General features: G+C 42.5%; 2 protein-coding genes across 2 annotated transcripts in view; one reads left to right on the forward strand and one right to left on the reverse strand.

Moving 5' to 3' along the window:
* The window catches only part of LOC128661287 (uncharacterized), a 264716-nt gene that overhangs the window by 63081 nt on the left and 186237 nt on the right, over positions 1 to 15398 (forward strand). The window lies entirely within an intron of this gene.
* Positions 1 to 15398, reverse strand: part of LOC128659813 (gastrula zinc finger protein XlCGF28.1-like) — a 35797-nt gene that overhangs the window by 3548 nt on the left and 16851 nt on the right. The window lies entirely within an intron of this gene.

The following is a 15398-nucleotide window of genomic DNA, read 5'->3' on the forward strand; positions in this document are numbered from 1 at the left end:
TGCAAATCTACTGTGTTGACTGGTCCTTTAAGCACACAAATCAGTGGTGGTTCTGGGGTGGGGAACACTGGGTGAGTTGTGGGTGTTCCATGAGCGACGTCAGGGCAGGGGAAGGTGGAGTTGCCAGTGTTCTAAGTAATGAACCAGGTCTGGGATGAGGTTAGGCAGTTGTTGGACATGATCTGTCTAAAAGGACAGAGGGGGGAGTAGTATTTTTTTTACCCTCCTCCTCAGCCCAATGGAGTTTGCTCCATCTTTATAACCTCACTGACACAAATGTTCTTAAAGGATTAGTAAAGTCAGATTAAAAACAAAAAAAATTATTCTTACCTGATAAATTTATTTATTTATTGACAAGGTGAGTCCACGGATCATCATAATTACTGCTGGGAATATCACTCCTGACCAGCAGGAGGTGGCAAAGAGCACCACAGCAAAGCTGTTAAATACCACTCCCCTACCCACAATCCCCATTCATTCGATCAAAGGGAAAGGAGACAGTGAACCTAATAGAAGGCGCCACTGCTTGAAGAACCTTTTTACCAAAAGAAGCCTCAGCTGAAGCAAAAGTATCAAATTTATAAAATTTTAAAAAAGAGTGCAAAGATGACCAAGTGGCAGCCTTGCAAATCTGATCTACAGAAGCTCAATTTTTGAAGGCCCAAGAAGATGAAACAGCCCTCGTGAAATGAGCCGTGATTTTCTCGGGAGGCTGCTATCCAGCAGACTCATATGCCAAGCGAATAACACTCCTCAACCAACCAGAAAGATAAATCTTAACTTTACCCCTCCTTGCAACTGATACAAGCAAACAGAATGGCTGGGGACTGTGAGTAGGGGAGTGGTATTTAACAGCTTTGCTGTGGTGCTCTTTGCCTCTTACTGCTGGTCAGGAGTGATATTCCCAACAGTAATTATGATGATCCACGGACTTACGTGTAGTGATGTCGCAAACATAAAAATTTGGGTTCGCGAAGTGCGAACGCGAACTTCCACAAATGTTCGCGAACGGGCGAACCGCCATAGACTTCAATAGGCAGGCGAATTTTAAAACCCACAGGGACTCTTTCTTTCTGGCCACAATAGTGATGGAAAAGTTGTTTCAAGGGGACTAACACCTGGACTGTGGCATGCCGGAGGGGGATCCATGGCAAAACTCCCATGGAAAATTACATAGTTGATGCAGAGTCTGGTTTTAATCCATAAAGGGCATAAATCACCTAACATTCCTAAATTGTTTTGAATAACGTGCTTTAAAACATCAGGTATGATGTTGTATCGATCAGGTAGTGTAAGGGTTACGCCCGCTTCACAGTGACAGACCAAACTCCCGCAGCGGGTACAACATCATCATCATACCGTACGTCCATGTGTGTAATGCTGCCTGACTGAGACATATCCCTGTTATCTACATCCTCTGGCAATAATGTAATACGTGATACAATCACAGTGGAGGGGGCGCACAAGGTTATATATAATAGGATAGTGGTCAGTATTGGCCCCTAGAGGCAATTTACAGCTAAAACAGATAATACAGACAGATTTTAATACAGACCAATATAATCCTGTTAGATGTAATATGGTTAACTTTGTGTAAGTCTCTTTGGTATAGAGAAAAAGAAAAAGTCTTTTTATATAATGGACTGATAGTTGGTATTGGCAGCCTCCTCTTCACCAGATGATCCAGAGAACAACTATAAAACAGAAAACAACAGAGGGGCGCCTCATGTGTAGTATTATCTTGGTGATGACAGAAATACAACTGAATAGCCAAATAGGTACTCACATATTCCACAAGCACACTTATGAGCTGGTAGGGACAGGCTGTAGATTTGTATAGGTGTAACAGCTCACCCGTTCTGGGATACTTCCAATACTGTAATGCTGCAGCAAATGTGAAAAAGCAAACAGAAAGCACTATATGTGCAGACCATTAAAGATAAAACATAGGTGTGTGCTTAGTAGCAGAAAATGGGTACTCACATACTCCCATAGCACACCAATGTGCTAGTAGATGCAGGCTGCAGATTCAGACAGGTGTGGCAGCTCACCCAAACAGATAGTCCTTCAAGTGTTGGTGAAATGAAATGCAGGCTTGGTACTCCACAGTGGCTGTATCCTTCTCAGTGGTAATAAGCAGATGGTAGGAAATGAATTCCACTCCAAAGATAGAAGTTAAAAAATATTTATTAAAAACAAGTTGTAGGAAGATTACGTACCAGATGGAGTGAGCATTTGAGGAATATTAAAAAACAATCACTTAAACACAGCGTATCGCGTCACAGCACGGTGCAACATCAAGGACATCACCACACTTTTTGTATCACTCCATTAGAATTTATTCCACCTAAAACTGGAACAAATAGATATACTCGGTTGCGCCAGAGAGAAACATACTGGATTTTTAAATTCCAATCTTTGTTTCCCTCTGGCCTAAACGAAGTATTAGATCTGGCGGCCTTTTAGAATAATCAAATGGTTTTCACAAATTTATTAGATTATTGCTTTTTCACTCATATTATTATTAATAACATTCTAGTTACAAATCACTCATAATCATTCACAATTAAGGGTTTCACATTATATTATCCCTTGCTAAGGTTAAAGTAATTTAAATAACACACTTGTTCATTTCCTTTGATATGTCTGTCTCCAGCTTCAAAGGAATAGAATATGTGGAACCTTTGACACATACATATATATTATTTTATCCTTCACCTCCCTTTGTTCCTGGCATATTTATTTTAAAGGAACATTTAGACACATACACATGTAGGATTTGTATTTAATTATTTTTTCTTCACACAGGTCTAACTTGATTATTTCTCTCTTGATTTCCAATATACACATGACTCATTAGTAGAGTCCCTCACGTATTTATATTATATACCATTTATAGATTCACCTTAGTTACATGCACACACATTCCAAGTGTAATTTTATTTGCCACTAATTTTTTATTCCATCTTAAAAAATCACTGGTCATAGTTGATTAAATACAACCTTCGTTTGAGGCCAGCTTTAGAGTTATCTTATCTCCCTTGTAGGGTCTATTAAACCCTAGCGGTCATTACAAATGCATAGTTACATGCACACATATTTCAAGTTTAATCCCACTTGTCACATTCATTTTACATATCATCATATCAGGACTCTCAAACATCTAGTAAGATAAATATATATTGGCCATAGTTGATAAATATACAATCATCGTTCTGGGCCTGCATTAGTGTAATTCCATCTCTTCTGTAGAGTTATTTAAATCATAGCAGTTATCACATATGTACACTTGCACGCAAGTGTGTATGTGATCATATATTTTTCTGGGTTAGTACTAGAGTTCTTTTTATAAGAAGTTGGTTTTTATTGCTTATACATATGCATTTACATATGTTCACATAACTTTGCTCTAATCTAATACTGGAGCTACCTTGGGGTTTCATTGCAGCTGATCGTTGTCTAATTCACACTACTCTATTACTTATAAAAAAGTTTTTTACGTTTGCCGCTCATGCTCTATAGATCAGAGCTCAATATTAATGGCATTGTTGCAATTATTTTTTTAAACATCTGCTGCGCTATAGAGCATGAATGCTAAACTGTTACATACAGCTAAACCTATGAGAAACAATTTCTCAAACGGCACTTCCAACAAGCTATTTTAAACAGTTTGTCATTGGACGACTGATACACACCCCCAGTCATGTGACCCATGTAACTTGAACACAGATTTCTACACTAGACATGCTCTTTATTGGAGCGCAGCTGTGCAGGCATTTAAAATAATATAGAGTGCTAGCTGCAGTTGCGATGAAAATTATCAAAACAAACAGGGGGCCACTAAAGATTTGCAATTATTTTGTCCGAAAAATTCTCTCAGACGATATATGATTGGTTAGTTAACACACACCCCCTATCCAATCATGTTACAGTTTCGTCGGCGTGTAGCTGCTTTTGAATACACACAAATTTCTCTTCTAACAAAATCAATTAAAAAGCAAATACACTTTTTTCTTTGGAGTGCCATTATTACTATTTTAGTATATCTATTATGATCCACATCTTTGGATGACATTTAAATTGTTTTAGTTATCAGTAACAATATAAGACTTTAACAGATCAGGGAGGTTTTCATTTCGTATTAAAATACAAATTATAAAAGTACATAGGAACAATGGCATTCCATACAACATCATTGCATATAAATACATGAATGTATAAACAAAAGGGGAACACTTGGTGTCATGAGATGCAGGACATATGCAGGACACAGCAATGATGGTACAACTCTATTTTATTGCAGAGCATAGCAATACACATCTAGTCAGGTTGATTGTACTAAACTAACTGGGACACAGACACCGGACCCAAGCCCTGCCTACAAACTAGTAACATCACATCCTGCTCTCATCACATCTTCCCCTTTTTCAAAGGCGAAGCATACATTTGCATATAACAAATAACAAGGTACACCAACAGAGTATACAACAACATTTTGTTTTTGAACATTATATAAACAAATAGGTTAGAAAACATGAACAAATAAATTACATCCTGACTTGGACATCGGGGTAGACTACCCTAGTCCACAGTGACCATGGGATTATTCTGCCCATACTTCCGGTCACTGTTCTAGCTAAAGTCAGTCCCTATATCGGGCCGGAAGTTTCACCACTCTTCCGCTTGATGTAACTTTGCATGAACTGTCCTCTGATACAGAAGATGGTGAACAAGAGTCCGCTGGAGGCAAAGATATATCCCCGTTGTGGTCTTGCTTAGGGGAAGGCACCTCTCTTAGAACAGGGGATCCCACCGGCGGTGGTACTGAGGCATCCAGTTCCAGACTCTCAGGTACAGACTGAAGATGTCTTTGGTTACGGCGTGTAACCGTCCCTCCCTCCGTAAGGACTGTATAAGACCTTGGTTCTGGAGAGCAGCCCACTACCGTAGCAGGCGTCTTCCATTTCTTCTCATCATCCAGTTTAATTCTGACACTTTGGCCCGCTTTCAGTTCCTGTAAGGGCCTGACAGAATGTCTCCTGTCGTAGAAGAAATGATAACCCTTTTTGGCCTCTTCATCCCTCCTAAGGACTTCGTCCCGAGGAACAGGGCCAGGCGGCTTGAAGACACCCACTGAGGGTAAAGTGGTGCGAATCTGGCGTCCTAGCATCAGCTGTGCCGGGCTAAACCCGGTGGCTTGAATGGGCGTCGCCCTGTATGACAAGAGGGCTAGGTACGGCTCAGATTGCTTAAGAATGAATTTTGTTGTTTGAACTGCCCTTTCAGCCATTCCGTTGGCCTGCGGATAATGTGGACTTGAGGTGGAATGTACAAAATCATATTCCCTGCTGAAAGCACTGAACTCTGTAGAAGTGAGCTGCATACCATTATCACTCACCAACTCCATTGGAATGCCCCAGTGGGCGAACAAGCTCTTCAGGCGAATGATAACGGCCTGACTTGTGATATCATTCAGGGGTGCAATTTCCAAATACCTGGAATAGTAGTCGATCACAACAAGAAACTTTTTCCCGTGCAGTTCACACAAATCAGCAGCTATTTTCTGCCACGGCCCCGCAGGCAGCAGAGTAGAAATCAAGGGCTCCTTTCTCTTAGTAGGCCGGCGTTCCCGGCAAAAGGCACATTTAGACACGTGATTTGCAATGTCGGAGCTGATCCCAGGCCACCACACAGCTGTAGCTGCCCTTTCTCTGCACTTTGTAATGCCTAAGTGGCCATCGTGAATCCTGTTTAACATCTCCTTCCTCATGCTGACAGGAATTACAATGCGGTCTTGGAACAGCACCAACCCCTCCAGCTCCGTGAGCTGCGACCTCTCTGGCTGGTAAGCACTTAAAGACATCCAGGCTGCCCGGCTCTCGGGCCAGCCTTCTTTTATGTACCTTATAACATCTTGCAGATCTGTGTCCAAATATGTCTCTTTCTTTATCTCTTTCAGTTTCCTTGAAGAAATGGACTTAGAGGCCAGAACTGAATCAACATACACTTTCACATCCGATTCTGTGGAGGATTCCTCAGCAGCAGCCAGCGGGAGCCTGGATAGTGTATCCGCCACAACCAGTTGTTTCCCCGGCACATGCACTGCCTGAACATTGAACCTGAGCAGTCTCATTAAAAGTCTCTGGCATCTCAAGGGTGTTTTGTCAATGTCATAAGAGTTGATTAGAGGGACTAGCGGTTTGTGGTCAGTTTCCAGACTAAATTTCTCCAAACCCACTAGATAGCGCTGGAAGCGCTCACAGGCCCAAACTGCAGACAGGCACTCTTTCTCAATTTGAGCGTATTTTGACTCTGCAGCCGTCAGTGTGCGGGAACAGTAGGCGATGGGCTGTAGTTTATTTCCGTTCAGCTGCAGGAGTGCACCCCCAACCCATAACTGCTTGCATCGGCACTAACCACAGTCTTTTTTGAAGGGTCGTAGAACCCCAGCACTGGGGCAGACCCCAGCAGGGACTTGGCATGCAGGAAAGCTTTTTCTTGTGAAGGTCCCCAGACCCAGGCAACGTCTTTCTTAAGCAACTCTGTGATATGGTGTAAAACTGTTGATAAATCTGGAAGAAACTTGCCCACGTAATTTACAAGGCCCAATATCTGTCTCAGCTCATGTACATCAGAGGGGCTTTTCATCTGTTCAATAGCACAAATTTTCTCGGGGTCTGGCTTGATGCCATCCCCGTTGATGATATGCCCAAAGTAGCATAATTCAGTTTTCCTAAAATGACATTTTTCTTTATTCAGCTTCAGCCCAGACTCTTTGATAGCCTGTAGCACACAACTCATCATGCTCCTCCACTGTAGACCCATACACAAGAATGTCGTCCATGACGACCGCTGTGCCCACGTGGTCACTCAGGAGAGAACTCATTTCCCTTTGAAAGATTTCAGGAGCGGAGGATATCCCAAAGGGGAGTCTGCAGAAGCAGAACCGACCTACCGGTGTGATAAAGGTAGTCAGTTTGCGGCACTTTGGATCCAGGGGGATCTGACAAAAGCCGCTAGAAGTGTCTAATGTGGAAAAGAACTTCGCCCCAGCCAACTTCGGAGCTATATCTTCTAATGTCGGCAGCACAAATCTCTCTCTCTTCACCGCCTCATTCAACCATTTCAGGTCCACACAGATGCGCACCTTTCCGTTTTTCTTTGCAACTGGAGCAATGGGGGCACACCAATCAGTCGCTTCAACAACCTCTTCAATAACCCCCATAGACTTCATGCGCATAAGCTCTTTCTCCACTTGAGGCATGAGCGGGAACGGAATTCTACGAGGAGTAGAAATACTGTATGGGACGGTGTCACTTTTAAGTGCTATACGGACTGGTTTGCAATTCAGTAGGCCCAATTCGCCAAACATATCTTCGGAAATCTCATTCACTCTGGCCACGAGGCCCAAGTCGCAGGCTGCTTTTCTGCTCAATAAATTGTTAACACACTGGCCTCGAATCACATGCACCCAAATGGTGAACTTTCTTTGCTTGTACTCACAGCTGGCAAGAAATTTCCCCACACAATCAATGCGGCCACCAGGACTATGGACATTTGTAGTAACCTTCGCCAGCTGGGGCTGTCGAGGCAATTTCATAAATTCAGCAAAAGACATTACAGTGATATCTGCTCCTGTGTCAATCTTAAAATCAACTTTGTCTCCCATTACAGTAAAAGTAAGCTTCCAATCTTCCTCTGAGCTTGGCCGTTCCACAACGGACCCCACAAAAGACACTTCCTGACCCTCCTGGTCACCGTCCACCTGCATCTCCTTAATGTATTCAGTTTTACACACCACTTCAAAATGGCCCATTCTGTTACATTTTCTGCATCTTTTATCTCTGGCCGGGCATATAACACTCTAATCATGGGCCCGGTAGCACCGTGTGCATCGGGCATGTTGCGCCCATCCACTTCTAGGCCTTTCCAGTACTTTAGATCTACCGCTCACACTGTGCCTTTCACTAGCAGTTTTCCTAGACTGTTGCACTTCATCCACAATACTCTCAGACCTCAGATCAGCACTTTGCTTTTTCACCCGTTCACTCTGGCGGGCAATCCTAATAGCCCCATCTAACGTTAAATCAGGCTCTAACTGCAGCTTCAGTGAGACTTCAGCATCTGCAATTCCAATAACTATTCTGTCTCTGATTTGCTCTTCTTTAGCAACACCAAACTCACAGAATTCAGCTAGTTCATACAGGCTGCGCACAAATGACTCCACAGATTCTCCCACACGCTGATTACGTTTGTGAAAACAAGCTCTCTCATGAATCACATTTCTTTTGGGCACAAAGTGGGCACTGAGTTTATCCATAACTATATCAAAGTTAAATTCTTCCCCTTCTTGGAAAGTAAAAGCATTGAACACTGGCTCCACATCTTTCCCCATAGAGTATAAAAGAGAATTAACTTTTACTTCACCACTCTCCTTGTTCATTTTGGATGCAATCCTGAAGCGCTGAAACCGCTGACGCCATGTGGGCCAAGCTGCAGGCTGAGAGAAGTCAAAAGGCTCAGGTGGGGTAAACTTTGACATTGCAATCGATCAGGAACAGAAGCGCAGTCCAGAACTTCTGACAGCATGTCATGAGATGCAGGACATATGCAGGACACAGCAATGATGGTACAACTCTATTTTATTGCAGAGCATAGCAATATACATCTAGTCAGGTTGATTGTACTAAACTAACTGCGACACAGACACCGGACCCAAGCCCCGCCCACAAACCAGTAACATCACATCCTGCTCTCATCACACTTGGTTTTCTATTTTTTATTATTTCCCTTTTCTCCAACAACAAATCAGTCTTAGAGACACCTGACAGTTTACACAGGTGGGAACTAATTAGACACACACCCTCTAGAAAGGAGTCAATTGTTTGTATGTAGGAATGAATATGATATGCCTGATGAAACGGTTTGCTAACCGAGAAACGCATTGCAATTATTGGGGCCAACTGGGTGACCCTGTAATCCATTCTTTGTAACAACCTTAGTGTTGTTGTCCAATTTTAATTTTTTAACTTGTTTTTAATAAATATTTTTAAACTTCTATCTTTGGAGTGGATTTCATTTCCTACCATCTGCTTATTACCACTGAGAAGGATACAGCCACTGTGGAGTACCAAGCCTGCATTTCTTCTCATTTCACCAACACTTGAAGGATTATTTGTTTGGGTGAGATGCCACACCTGTCTGAATCTGCAGCCTGCATCTACTAGTACATTGGTGTGCTATGGGAGTATGTGAGTACCCACTTTCTGCTACTAAGTACACACCTATGTTTTATCTTTAATGGTCTGCACATATAGTGCTTTCTGTTTGCTTTTTCACATTTGCTGCAGCATTACAGTATTGGAAGTATCCCAGAACGGGTGAGCTGTTACACCTATACAAATCTACAGCCTGTCCCTACCAGCACATAAGTGTGCTTTTGGAGTATGTGAGTACCCATTTGGCTATTCAGTTGTATTTCTGTCATCACCAAGATAATACTACACATGAGGCACCCCTCTGTTGTTTTCTGTTTTATAGTTCTTCTCTGGCAATAATGGTTGCGCATCACTCATTTCTTCCAACTGATGTGTAAATAACTCCTCTGACAGATCAAGTGAAGCGGCTGTGGTGCTAGTGTTGGTGGTGGTGGCAGGCGGGCGGGCGAGTGGTAACTTGAGAGGTGCCCGAAGCTAAGCTGGAGGAGGATTGTGCGTCAAGGTTCCGAGCGGAAGCTGTAGAAGATTGGGTGTCCTGTGTTAGCCAGTCAACTATGTCCTCAGAACTTTTTGAGTTCAGGGTACGTGGCCTCTGAACACTGGGCATTATTCTAGGGCCAAAGGGAATCACAGCACCACGACCTCGACGGCCCTGCGGGGTGGCCTGTCTCTGCCTGTCATTTTTTTTTTCGATTAGTAGTACTATGCGTGCAAGCTACTGTGACAACAGATATGAGTGGCACTGTGCACTGGCAGAAGTTGGCAGAGTAGACGCTGTAGGCCTGACACACACGCTTGCAGACAACTAACTGCTATTCAATCTATTACAGTCAAAATTGTATTTTTTTTTTTTAAATGTACACTACTGTTACACCAGATATGAGTTGCACCGGTGTGACACTGTGCCCTGGCAGGCCCTGAAACGCACACACGTGAAGGAAACTTACTGCTATTATTTCACAGTCAAATTTCTAGTTTTTTTTTTAACCCCTTAAGGACCAAGGCCATTTTTCAATTTCTTTCCCTTAAGGACCAGGGCTATTTTTACATTTCTGCGGTGTTTGTGTTTAGCTGTAATTTTCCTCTTACTCATTTACTGTACCCACACATATTATATACCGTTTTTCTCGCCACTAAATGGACTTTCTAAAGATACCATAATTTTCATCATATCTTATAATTTATTATTAAAAATATTATAAAATATGGAGGAAAAAATTGAAAAAAAACACACTTTTTCTAACTTTGACCCCCAAAATCTGTTACACATCTACAACCACCAAAAAACAACCATGCTAAATAGTTTCTAAATTTTGTCCTGAGTTTAGAAATACCCAATGTTTACATGTTCTTTGCTTTTTTTGCAAGTTATAGGGAAATAAATACAAGAAGCACTTTGCTATTTCAAAACCACTTTTTTCAAAATGAGAGCTAGTTACATTGGAACCCTGATATCTGTCAGGAATACCTGAATATCCCTTGACATGTATATATTTTTTTTTAGAAGACATCCCAAAGTATTGATCTAGGCCCATTTTGGTATATTTCATGGCACCATTTCACCGCCAAATGCGATCAAATAAAAAAATTTTTTTCACTTTTTTACAAACTTTAGGTTTCTCACAGAAATTATTTACAAACAACTTATGCAATTATGGCATAAATGGTTGTAAATGCTTCTCTGGGATCCCCTTTGTTCAGAAATAGCAGACTTATATGGCTTTGGTGTTGCTTTTTGGTAATTAGAAGGCTGCTAAATGCCACTGCGCACCACACGTGTTATATGCCCAGCAGTGAAGGGGTTAATTAGGGAGCATGTAGGGAGCTTGTAGAGTTAATTTTAGCTTAAGTGTAGTGTAGTAGACAACCCAAAGTATTGATCTAGGCCCATTTTGGTATATTTAATGCCACCATTTCACCGCCAAATGCGATCAAATAAAAATAAATTGTTCACTTTTTCACAAACTTTAGGTTTCTCACAGAAATTATTTACAAACAACTTATGCAATTATGGCATAAATGGTTGTAAATGCTTCTCTGGGATCCCCTTTGTTCAGAAAACATAATTTATGCTTACCTGATAAATTCCTTTCTCCTGTAGTGTAGTCAGTCCACGGGTCATCATTACTTATGGGATATTAACTCCTCCCCAACAGGAAGTGCAAGAGGATCACCCAAGCAGAGCTGCTATATAGCTCCTCCCCTCTACGTCACACCCAGTCATTCGACCAGGAACCAAACGAGAAAGGAGAAACTATAGGGTGCAGTGGTGACTGGAGTATAATTAAAAAATTTAGACCTGCCTTAAAAAACAGGGCGGGCCGTGGACTGACTACACTACAGGAGAAAGGAATTTATCAGGTAAGCATAAATTATGTTTTCCCCTGTTAAGTGTAGTCAGTCCACGGGTCATCATTACTTATGGGATACCAATACCAAAGCTAAGTACACGGATGACGGGAGGGACAGGCAGGATCTCTATACGGAAGGAACCACTGCCTGAAGAACCTTTCTCCCAAAAACAGCCTCCGAAGAAGCAAAAGTGTCAAATTTGTAAAATTTGGAAAAAGTATGAAGAGAAGACCAAGTTGCAGCCTTGCAAATCTGTTCAACAGAGGCCTCGTTCTTAAAGGCCCAAGTGGAAGCCACAGCTCTAGTAGAATGAGCTGTAATCCTTTCAGGAGGTTGCTGTCCAGCAGTCTCATAGGCTAAACGTATGATGCTACGAAGCCAAAAGGATAGAGAGGTAGCAGATGCTTTTTGACCTCTCCTCTGTCCAGAATAAACGACAAACAGGGAAGAAGTTTGTCGAAAATCTTTAGTTGCCTGTAAATAAAATTTCAGGGCACGGACTACATCTAGATTGTGCAGAAGTCGTTCCTTCTTTGAAGAAGGGTTAGGACACAATGATGGAACAACAATCTCTTGATTGATATTCTTGTTAGTGACTACCTTAGGTAAGAACCCAGGTTTAGTACGCAGAACTACCTTGTCTGAATGAAAAATCAGATAAGGAGAATCACAATGTAAGGCCGATAACTCAGAGACTCTACGAGCCAAGGAAATAGCCATTAAAAACAGAACTTTCCAAGATAACAGCTTGATATCAATGGAGTGAAGGGGTTCAAACGGAACACCCTGTAAAACGTTAAGAACTAAGTTTAAGCTCCACGGCGGAGCAACAGATTTAAACACAGGCTTAATCCTGGCCAAAGCCTGACAAAAAGCCTGAACGTCTGGAACTTCTGACAGACGCTTGTGTAAAAGGATGGACAGAGCTGAGATCTGTCCCTTTAACGAACTAGCAGATAAACCCTTTTCTAAACCTTCTTGTAGAAAAGACAATATCCTAGGAATCCTAACCTTACTCCATGAGTAACCCTTGGATTCGCACCAGTGTTGTCAGCCGTATTTAGTCAGTTCAGGATTTAACCCAACTGCTAGCGTGGATATTAAAACACACGCTAGCACACTGAGAAATATCCAGGACGTGACCCACTCAGGAAACAAAATAAGCAGGGTATAAGAACTTCCCAAAAGAATAGTAATTCAAAATATCTTCTTGAGGATCGAATTGATTTACAGGAGATAGCGTTCCTTTCTCAGGAAAAATAGAAATAAACAAAGATTATGTCCCCTTTAAGCAGGTTGTCAGTGGACAAATGAATATGTTTCTTTCTTGCAGGTTTGCAACAAACTAAGAATGTCCCTTTAAGCAGGTTGTTAGCAAACAAATAATAATGTCCCTTTAAGCAGGTTGTCAGTGGACAAATGAATATGTTTCTTTCTTGCAGGTTTGCAACAAACTAAGAATGTCCCTTTAAGCAGGTTGTTAGCAAACAAATAATAATGTCCTTTTAGCAGAATTAAAGCAAACAAATGATAGAGTCCTTATTAGCAGGATTAAAGTAAACAAAGATAAAGTCCCTTTAAGCAGGTGTCCGCAAACAAATGTTAATGTCCTTTTAAGCAGAATTGTCAGCAAACAAATGATAATGTCCTTATTAGCAGGATTAAAGAAAACAAAGATAAAGTCCCTTTAAGCAGGTGTCCGCAAACAAATGTTAATGTCCTTTTAAGCAGGATTGTCAGCAAACAAATGATAATGTCCTTATTGGCAGGTTAGCAGGCAAACAAGATTTGTAAGCAAGAGGTATTGGCAAAACAATGTCATGAAGGATAGGGTCAGACTTCACAAGATAGTACTCACATAGAGAGGTACCGGCAGAAGAGGACAAACGGGCCCCGAGTAAATCTCCCGCCGAGATTTAAAGGCAGAGAGAGGCCACGTCATAGGGGTTGTCAGAGAATGCGTCACGTTGCCTAGCAACGTGACGTAGGAACCCAGAAGAGATCCGGGAGCCGCGGCGACACGGCGATGAACGGAGAATTCATGACAAGTGTAAGTATTAACGCCATATCTTATGGTAAATTTTCCTGGTAACAGGTTTCCTAGCCTGTATTAAGGTATCAATTACTGGCTCTGAAAATCCACGCTTTGATAAAATTAAGCGTTCAATTTCCAAGCAGTCAGCTTCAGAGAAATTAGGTTTTGATGTTTGAAAGGACCCTGAATTAGAAGGTCCTGTCTCAGAGGCAGAGACCAAGGTGGACAGGATGACATGTCCACTAGATCTGCATACCAGGTCCTGCGTGGCCACGCAGGTGCTATTAGAATCACTGATGCTTTCTCCTGTTTGATCCTTGCAATCAAACGAGGAAGCATCGGGAATGGTGGAAACACATAAGCCATCCTGAAGGTCCAAGGTGCTGTCAAGGCATCTATCAGGACCGCTCCCGGGTCCCTGGACCTGGACCCGTAATGAGGAAGCTTGGCGTTCTGGCGAGACGCCATGAGATCCATATCTGGTTTGCCCCAACGTCGAAGTATTTGGGCAAAGACCTCCGGATGAAGTTCCCACTCCCCCGGATGAAAAGTCTGGCGACTTAGGAAATCCGCCTCCCAGTTGTCCACTCCTGGGATGTGGATCGCTGACAGGTGGCAAGAGTGAGACTCTGCCCAGCGAATTATCTTTGAGACTTCCATCATCGCTAGGGAACTTCTTGTCCCTCCCTGATGGTTGATGTAAGCCACAGTCGTGATGTTGTCCGACTGAAACCTGATAAACCTCAGAGTTGCTAACTGAGGCCAAGCCAGTAGGGCATTGAGAACTGCTCTCAGTTCCAGAATGTTTATTGGAAGGAGACTCTGCTCTTGAGTCCATGATCCCTGAGCCTTCAGGGAATTCCAGACCGCGCCCCAACCTAGAAGGCTGGCGTCTGTAGTTACAATTGTCCAGTCTGGTCTGCTGAAGGGCATCCCCCTGGACAGATGCGGCCGAGAAAGCCACCATAGAAGAGAATCTCTGGTCTCCTGATCCAGATTCAGCATAGGGACAAATCTGAGTAATCCCCATTCCACTGACTTAGCATGCACAATTGCAGCGGTCTGAGGTGCAGGCGTGCAAAAGGAACTATGTCCATTGCCGCTACCATTAAGCCGATTACCTCCATGCATTGAGCCACTGACGGGTGTTGAATGGAATGAAGGACACGGCAAGCATTTAAAGCTTTGTTAACCTGTCCTCTGTCAGGTAAATTTTCATTTCTACAGAATCTATAAGAGTCCCCAAGAAGGGAACTCTTGTGAGTGGTAAGAGAGAACTCTTCTCCTCGTTCACTTTCCACCCATGCGACCTTAGAAAAGTCAGTACTAACTCTGTATGAGACTTGGCAGTTTGAAAGCTTGACGCTTGTATCAGAATGTCGTCTAGGTACGGAGCTACCGAAATTCCTCGCGGTCTTAGTACCGCCAGAAGAGAGCCCAGAACCTTTGTAAAGATTCTTGGAGCCGTAGCCAACCCGAAGGGAAGAGCTACAAACTGGTAATGCCTGTCTAGGAAGGCAAACCTTAGATACCGGTAATGTTCTCTGTGAATCGGTATGTGAAGGTAAGCATCCTTTAAATCCACTGTGGTCATGTACTGACCTCTTTGGATCATGGGTAAGATTGTCCGAATAGTTTCCATCTTGAACGATGGAACTCTTAGGAATTTGTTTAGGATCTTTAAATCCAATATTGGTCTGAAGGTTCCCTCTTTTTTGGGAACCACAAACAGATTTGAGTAAAACCCTTGTCCGTGTTCCGACCGCGGAACTGGGTGGATCACTCCCATTAGT

Source organism: Bombina bombina, chromosome 5 (genome assembly GCF_027579735.1).
Source record: "Bombina bombina isolate aBomBom1 chromosome 5, aBomBom1.pri, whole genome shotgun sequence".
In the NCBI taxonomy this organism is placed as follows: Eukaryota; Metazoa; Chordata; class Amphibia; order Anura; family Bombinatoridae; genus Bombina; species Bombina bombina.